The 9083-nt window shown below is 52.1% G+C and overlaps 1 pseudogene; it reads left to right on the forward strand.

The window, feature by feature from the left end:
- Positions 1-8281: 8281 nt before the first annotated feature.
- Positions 8282-8682, forward strand: LOC121157811 (annotated as a pseudogene).
- The last annotated feature ends 401 nt before the right edge of the window (positions 8683-9083 follow it).

A 9083-nucleotide genomic window follows, 5' to 3' on the forward strand; every position in this document is an offset into this window, starting at 1 on the left:
GTCACTAGGAGGTGTGCCCTCTGCGTCGTGAGGCAACCAGTGGCCAGTCCTCTGCTGACAGCCACGCTGACTGGTTACGGGCAGTGAAGGCAGGAGCACAGATTACAGAGCCTGATGGATTCTGGATGGAGGTGAGTGGGGCTTTCTGTCTGTGTTGTGGTATGGGGACTGTCATTCCAAGGTGGCCTGATATCAAGTGCCTGTGTCCACAGGGAATGCCAGAGAGCCCTCAAGGATGCCCGTGTGTAGAACAGGCATATAACCACCTCAGTTCTCACACTGAGCTGTGCTGTGGGGGGTGAATGTGTTTTTCAATGTGGGTCTGTTGGGACAAATGCAGCTCAGCTCTTATCTCACCTGGGGCAACAGGCTCTGCTATGAGAGCCCTGAGGATGTGAGAGGTGGGAGTGGGCCAGGGAGAGCCCTGGACTTGGGATATAATGCTCCCTGGAGAATACTGTATGCTGACTGGGGGGAGGAGCATCCTTCTTGACAGCAAGCTAAACAAGACAAGGGCTGTCGCTGCCCGATCCTCCCTCTGTTCTCCTCTGATCATGTCATCCCCAGGGGAGATGACCAGCAGGTGCAGGGAGAGATCTCCGGGAGAGCAGTCCCTGTAGGCTCTCCTCTCTGGGTCACACGGAGGAGTTGTCTTACAGATTGGGTCACCCTGAGGACTCAGAGGGCCCAGGGGCGAGCTCTAATCTTTTCAAGTATGAGCAGGTGCTGGCTAGGGAGCTGTGGAGGAGGTGGCCCTGCCTCAAGTGAGGGGGTTGGAAGAGCAGGCCCTGGCTTCCCTGGGGATACACAGGAGGGTAGCTCAGCCTCCCCACGAACTGAGTACCCCCACTGCTCACCTGGGTCCCCTCTTTTCTTCAGGGTCACCAAGAAATGGCAGTATTGAAGCCAAAGACAATACTCAGAGTGACTGCCTCATCACATTAGGCTCAGATTCTTCCATGAGTCATCTCCACCCCAGGTCTTTCAAGGGCAGGGAGCCAATTCCCCACCAGTATGCCCCACACCTGACCCAAGGTCCTGACTCAGGGGCAAGCATGAGTAAGCATTGACCAGAGCAGAGTGACCCAGTGAATGACTAAGGACGCAGGCTGGGCAGAGTTAGGCAGGAGTCAACTTCCAGACACTCACTCTGAGCCCTATGGACATCTGCACGAGACCAAGCCCCAGGGACAGACAACAGGGCAGCAGGGGCCACAGGCTGGTAGAGTGTGAAGAGTTTGGCACAGGGGCCCATAGAGAACCTTAGCAGGAAAAGAAGCACAGCTTCTTCCTCTCTCATCAGGCACTGGGCTTTGTATGAAGCCCAGATGGCCTACTCAATATACAAGCCCCTAAGTATTATGGGTCAGTCCTGTTCCTGCCTCCTTGTCAGTCAATGTTGCATTGAAGGGGTCACCCTAATCACAACTGAAAAAACAAGGCCTACAAGCCATGCTAATAGCCCCCATGGATGCAAGCCCAGGTTCTAGAAACAGAGGGAAGCCTTCTTCACGCACCGCAGGAGCTTGGCATGTTAGAGTCGCTCCTGCGAGAACCAGTGTTGCACAAGGCAGGAAGGACTAGCTATGTACTGCTGTGATCATCACAGTTCAGTACGGGTCTTGCTGATGCCATTGTACCCAAGTACTTGGGTTTCTAGATTCGGTTTTGGGCTTCTGGTTTCAGACTAGGCTAAACTTGGCTGTTACAAGCACTTGGGGAATGTCCAATGGACAGAAGATCTCTCTTTCCTTCATATGCATGTGGGAGTCTGTGTGTGTGTCTTTTCCATATGGTGAAGATAAATACATGCAAATTCTTTAACAAGTTTATCATTTTATAAGTTTACAGGCAGATTTCTGACTCAGACACTCAAAGATGGACCTGGGATTCTGTATTTCCAACAGGCTCTCACTGATGCCCAGGCTGCTGCCCCATGCCCCAGTGTTGAGGACCAAGATCCTCACGGAGGGGGAGTGGAGGCAGGTGCTATGCTGCAGGAGGTTGTCCACCAAGACATCCCCTTGTTCCCTACAAGAGTGCAGGTTCAAGTCCCTGTTCCCAATCCAGCTTCCTGCCAATGCAGCTGGGGAGCAGCACGTGCTGACTCAGCTGCTGGGGCTCCTAGCACCCATGGGAGCAAATTTCCATGGAGTTCTCAGCTCCTGACTCCTAGGCAGGCATGAACTGTAGCAGCATGAGTTCAGCTGTGTGCATCTGGCTGTACCCTGGAAAAGTCCCTTTACTGGGGTGACCGTCCCATTAAGCAGGCTGAGCCCATGGGTTCACTGCGCCATCTCAAGGCTGAGACACTCACAGTACAGACAGGGCTTTGGACTGGCCTAATCTGGGTACGGCAGGCATTTAGTGAACAATCCAGCTGATGGAAGATCTATCTCCCCTCCACCTGCACACACACACACACACACACACACACACACACACACACACACTGCCTTCAGCTTTTCAACTGAACGCTTAAAAGCAAACAAAAAAAAGCATGCCCCAGGTGGCAATGTGAAATGGATCTCTCTCCAGGATTTAAGCTATTTATTGGAAAGTAAATAAATACATACAAGTAGATTAGTATTAATAAAAAATGTCATGCCCAAGACCCACCACAACCCACTAGGCCAAACTGAGCTGAACAAGGCTGGAGGGAGGGGTCAACTCTGAGACCTCTGCTGAGCAGAGACTGGGAGGGCCAGGGGGCAGGCACTCGGGGCCCTCATTCCAGGGACGAAGAAGCACTTTGGAAGCGACATCCATCCCTAAGGCCAATCACCCTTAAGCCAGCCACATCCAAAGTAATCATCATCCCTTGCCCCGCCCAGCCCCTCGACCCAGTTTGCAAGCCATGCCTGCAGGTTGGCGCCGCTTTGAAGCCAGCACGCACGGTTCCTACCGTTGATACAGTGATCCAGGGACTGTAGCTGCCAGTTCCTCCCAGCCGCGGATGCTACCCACCACACTCTACACTCACTCTCCAGACCCCGGATTGGGTGTGCACATGGCTTTACACAGCCAGGGTTCTGGGCCAAGCGAACTTGGAATCCCTGCTGCATTGCCGCCACGTGAACAGCAGGTGGCGCCATGGACCAAAGCAATACTTGGAGCGGCTGGGGCTTTTCCTAGAGAGAGCAGAGGAAGCAAGTGTGGAAATGTCAGAAGGTTCAGTCTCTGGGGATCTAAGCTGAACGGAGCTGAACTGAGCTGAACGAAGCTAGGGGCTTGGAACTGGACAGAGAACTCCTCGTTGCAAAAGGGCGCTGCACAGAAAGCCTGAGAGGGGAACTTGGATCTTCCACTAGCCTGGAGCCAGCCCCCTGCAGGACATCAGGAGCAGCTCCAGTACCCACTGTGACTCTGCTCTCTGCAAAACACCTAGCACTTCCCAGAGCTGTTTGGGGGCAGGTGTGAAGCCACTGGCTGCTTGGGGCTGAGAAGAGTGGGTTCAGCTCTTGCTTATGCTCCTGGTGGGGCTACAAGGCTTGTGACCCGCCAAGTGGCCCTGACAATTTCCAGATGGCACAAGGGGCCTGTCGGTCTGAGGCTGCAGCCAAGTGGCAGCTACATTTTGTTTCATGTCTGGAGCTTCTGGAAATGAAGCCCTTGAAGGTAAGAAGGAACATTAAGATGTGTTTAAAGTTATTATTTGAAAGGGAGAGTTAGAAGAGGAAAGAGAGAATCATCCCTCCATTGGTTCACTCCCCAAAAGGCGGGAATGGCCTGTCAGGCTGAAGCCAGCCAGGAGTTTCTTCTAGGTTTCCTGCGTGGTTGCAGGAGCCCAACCACTTCTGCCATCCTCCAGTGCCTCCCGAGGTACATAGCAGAGAGCTGGTTCAAAGAGGAGCAGCCAGGACTCAAAACAGTGCCCACGGGAGATCCTGGCATTGCAGACAGAGGTTTAATCTAGTACACAACAATGTTGGCCTTCACCAAGATAATGTAAATTGGAGAAATAAATGACCTCATGACTCCATTGATGAGAACCCTGAAAAGGCTGGCAATGAAGGGCCTTGTGGAGCCGGCTGATGAGTTTAGGAGTTAATTTTAGGAAGTGGTAGATGTTCCATCCCAAAACTAGGACAAGGAAATTTTAGGCTAAGGGAAGAAGGCTGGGAGATTGGGAACTGAAAGTATGTGGCACCTGTGGGCAAGATGCTGTGTAGGGGCTTGGGACATAGCTAGATCTCAAGGTCTGGGGCATAAGATACACATTCCTCAACGCAGCTCTGGCTTTGAGATTAAATACAGCCATGGGGGACATTGCATGTTGCTATGGTAACTGGAAGCCCAGTACTTCCTGCCCAAATAGGAGAAAACTTAAAATCAAACACACACATCCCAATTTCTTAAAGGCTGGCTGTTTGCCACCAGAAACCACCTGACATGCTATCAGGTGTTCCACAATGTAGCAACAATGGGGATTCTAGCATAGCCTCCCACAGGACTTGTGAATGAAATGAGGCCAGAGCTGGTGCCGGGAGGGAAGGCAGAGGTGGCAGCAGTGTGCGGACTGGTGACACCTCTCAGCCTGCTGCGGAGTACCGATGGGGTCCTGCCCCGTGCAGCTGTCCAATGGCCTTCCTGCAAGAAGCAGCCAAGGCCCAGCTCTGCAGAGCTGGAGGGGAAGGCGGAGACCTGGCTCCCTGGCAGCCGCTGCACTGTGGAGCATTGATGCCAACATGACAGAATCCCCACCCACCACCACACCCCAAACACACACACACACACCACACCCAACGGCAGATGACTGGCTTCCTCTCCCAGGTCCTTGTCGTCTCTATGCAGGCCCGTGTTGGGGACACTGGCTAGGGAAGGAGGTTAGACACTGTGTTCCGGAGCATGGAGAAAGAGGAAGCGGAGTGGCCCTTCCCTAGAAATGGCCTTGACCAGCCCAGAGGTGGCTGGGTGAGACTCTTGGCAGGTGCTTCCTTCTTTATCTGGCTTCCTCGTCTGGTGAATCAGATCAAGTCCCAGAGTAAGGGGCTGCCCAAGCCCCTCTCCAGCCTGTGACTCAGGGTTCAGTGAGAGAGAACACCCCAACCAACCCCATCTTCCAGTGCACACAGATGCTTCAGTGGTTTGTAACACTGATTTGAAAACTACAGCTGTTTCACCTGCTGGTTTACTTCACACAGGCTTGCAACAGCCAGGGCTGCACCCGCCCAAAGCTGGGAGGCCAGAACTCAGCCCAGGTCTCACACAGGAGGCAGGGATTCACTAGCGCAGCCATCACCTGCTACTTCCCAGGGTGCCCAGTAGCAGGAAAGTGGACTGAGGAGCACAGTGGGAACTCAAATCCACGTGCCCCAACATGGGATACTGGGTGTTCTAAGCTGTGAATTAGCTGCTGCCCCTGGTGCCTACACAGGCATGTTCTTAGAGTGATTGAAGAGTGAGCTGCCTGCTAGATCACTCTCCAACTAGTCACAGGGACCAAGGCTGAGCCAAAAGCCAAGAACTTTACCAAATCTCCTACTCGGGAACAGGGACCAAAACACTTAGGCCATTTTCACCGCCTTCCCAGGACGTTAGCAGGGAGCTGAATCCAGAGTGGAATAGCCAGGACTCAAACTTGTGTCTATATGAGATGCTGATAACACAGCCAGAGCCTCAGCCTGATAAACTACCACGCCAGGCCCCACACAGTCAGCAGGTACAGGAGGGAACCAAGAGATGGTCAGGTAGGAGTATGCCCCGCTTCCCTGTCCCTTCTGCGATGCAAGATGTGGAATGGTTGCTGGATCCTCGTGGCCTAGAGGCCTTTAGCTCAGCAAAGACCAGTTACCATTCGTTGTCCGTCTCACCCTCCTCCAGGAAGAGAAGCTGAACCAAGGTAGCTCTTCCCTCCCAACCCTGCCAGTGTGTTTAGAAAGGGCTGCACAGCATAGGAACACTGACCCTCATGGCTTAGGCCAGAGCCCCGCCCCCAACCAGATACCCTGTGTTTGACCCTTGAGCCATGGAAGCCTCCAGGAGTGGGTGGGTGTGTGGCGGAATCACAGCATGTTGTGGCCCAGGACCAGCAATTCCCCAGCCAAGGGATGGCTTCACCTACTACGGCCCCTCTGGCTCAGGCTAAGAGGTAGGCCCCCTGCTAAGTGAAAGTACAAGGGCCATTTTTCAGACTCAGTGCCTGTACTGACCCCAACAGACCAGGCTAAACCCAAAATGGAGTCACTCACACAAAAAGTTCCACTTCCCCAAGCTGAAACTAAGTTGTTGTTCTGACCACCTGAGGATGAGAGACCAAATTTTTCACAACAGGCCAGTTTCAACTGGCATGGTAATGAAATGAACTTCCCTCTGCCTTAAAACTTGAAAACAGCAAAAGAAAAGTAACGGGAATGTTCCTATTGCCCTGTCTCCCTGTCCCACCATCCAAGGACAAAGACTGGGAAATGACCCATCTGATTTCCGTTCTTTTGTTTCTTCTTTCTATGGCTTTCTCTGGAATTCCAACTTCCTGGGCTCAGCCCACTGGGACATGCTTAATCTATGGCACAGAACAAAGTGTAGTCTGATTCCAGAATGAAAAGGAAGGAAGGTTTTTCAATGAAATGCTGCGCTTGCATTAAGAGAACCTAGTAAACAAGGCCCTTGAGCTCTGTTCCTTCCTCTTTTTCCCATTCCAGCTCCAGGCACCACGGCCTCCTGGGGGGGCTCCTGCTACACCCAGGCCTTATCCCTAACTACTTCTCCCCCCCCCCGAAACTCTTCTCCCGAGGTCACAAACACTCCATCACTGGTGGGGGCAGGCTTCTCACTGTGCCCCATCTTTCCACTCATAAATAGACAAGCCAGACCCTCACTCACGTGCAGTCTCTCTCGGTCCCTCACTCCCTCCTCTCTGTGGGGACACAGATGTATCGAATCCAAGTCTGGGAGAAATCGTGGAGAATGCTCAACTCTGTCCCCTCGTTGGGAATCCATTCTGTCCGCAGGGCTTGTTTCCAGCTGCTCTCTGCTTCACACCAAGGGGTTGACCCAACTCTACTGGAGGGCGGCAAAGAAAAGGCCTGGGGCATTTGTCTCTGACTCACAAACACCAGATGGCCATAATCCCCTTGTCATGAACAGCAAAAGAGATCACATCAGACACAAGTACAGCATGTAAGGAGTCTTCATTAGCCAAGCTTGGCGACAGGAGCTCCCATTGCAGTCCGGGAACCACTGCGCTGCGTGGCCAAAGTCAGAGATTTTTAGCTCCCACTGCTGCCCAGCAGCCAGGAATTTTCTGATCAACTCAGGTGGTACCCATTACAAATCATTCAGTTAGGAGGAGGACAATCCAATGGGCCTAGTGGCGTGGCCTATCGGCTAAAGTCCTCGCCTTGAATGCCCCAGGATCCCCATATGGGCACGGGTTCTAATCTCAGCAGCTCCACTTCCCATCCAGCTCCCTGCTTGTGGCCAGGGAAAGCAGTCAAGGACGGTCCAAAGCTTTGGGACCCTGCACCCATGTGGGAGACCCGGAAGAGGTTCCTGGTTCCCGGCTTCAGATCGGCACAGCACCAGCTGTTGCTCTCACTTGGGGAGTGAATCATCAGATGGAAGATCTTCCTCTCTGTCTCTCCTCCTCTCTCTATATCTGACTTTATAATAAAAAATTGGCAGCGATTCATAGCTGTTGAAATTTCAAAACCACTTGGGCAAGAACCTCAGAGCCTACCCTACATCCAGGACCTGGGGAGGGTGGTAAATTGGGTGGGCCTTCTCCCTTAATACCCCCCTTTAAACATGAAGAAAACAATATGGAAAAAAATAATAGTCTTACCCACATTCCTGTAGCCCTTGAACCTTTTTACCCTAATTAACTATGTAACAACTGTCAAAATATAATTTAAAAAATTAAATAAAAAAAAGAACACAATCCAATCAACTTACACCTTAGGCCAATCAGCTAGCAAGCATGTTTACAAGAGCAAGTAGCTGGGGCTGGCCCTGTAGCCTAGTGGCTAAAGTCCTGCCTTGCACGCACCTGGATCCCATAGGGGTGCTGGTTCTAATCCTGGCAGCCTTGCTTCCCTTCCAGCTCCCTGCTTGTGGCCTGGGAAAGCAGTAGAGGACGGCCCAAAGCCTTGGGACCCTGTACCTGTGTGGGAGACCCAGAAAAAGCCAATCCCTTGGCTTGGGATTGGCTCAGCTCTGACCGTTGCAGACATTTGGGGAGTGAATCAGCAGATGGAAGATCTATCTGCTCTCCTCTTCTTTGTATATCTGCCTTTCCAGTAAATCTTTTTTGAAACAGCTCTTTCTCTCATGATCCACCAACATGGGCCACATTCGTACCAAAACCGTGAAGGCGGTGGCTCAGGTCATCACTGAGAAGTACCACACCCTGCTGGGCAATGATTTCCACAACAACAAGCGCGTGTGCGAGGAAACCGCCATCATCCCTAGCAAGCTCCAAGGCAACCAGATCCGCAGGCTGTCATGCACCTGATGAAGTACAGCAGCGAGGCCCCGTGAGAGGCAGCTCCAGCAGGCTGCAGGAGGACAGGGAACAGAGAGACAACTGCGTCTCAGAGCTCTCAGCTCTGGATCAGGAGATCATCAAAGTGGACCCTGACACCAAGGAGATGCTAAAACTTCTGGACTTCGGCAGTCTGTCCAACCTACAGGTAACAGCCCACTGTCGGGGTGAACTGCAAAACACCCCAGGGAGCCAGGTGAATCTTCCACTGTCAGATTTTCAATAAACTTTGTGACTATACACACCCCCCACACACACACACACACAAACACACAGCTGTAGTTAGCCATGCTCAAAACCTAGTCAAAGAACCCAAATGGAGCCCATCTACTCACTGCCATGGGTGCCATCACCTGGCTGCACCACACCACACCCCATTAGTTACCAGCTTGCTGTAACTGGTTCCTATGCGCTTTTCTTAATTCATTAAACACTTTGCATCTATTTTCTTTTTTCTTTTTAAGATTTATTTATCTTATTGAAAAAGCCAGATGTACAGAGAAGAGGGGAAACAGAGAGGAAGATCTTCCGTCTGATGATTCACTCCCCAAGTAGCCACAATGGCCGGTGCTATGCCAATCTGAAGCCAAGAGCTAGGAGC

Source organism: Ochotona curzoniae, unplaced genomic scaffold, assembly GCF_017591425.1.
Source record: "Ochotona curzoniae isolate NIBS_2020 unplaced genomic scaffold, NIBS_Ocur_1.0 contig_3622, whole genome shotgun sequence".
Lineage (NCBI taxonomy): Eukaryota > Metazoa > Chordata > Mammalia > Lagomorpha > Ochotonidae > Ochotona > Ochotona curzoniae.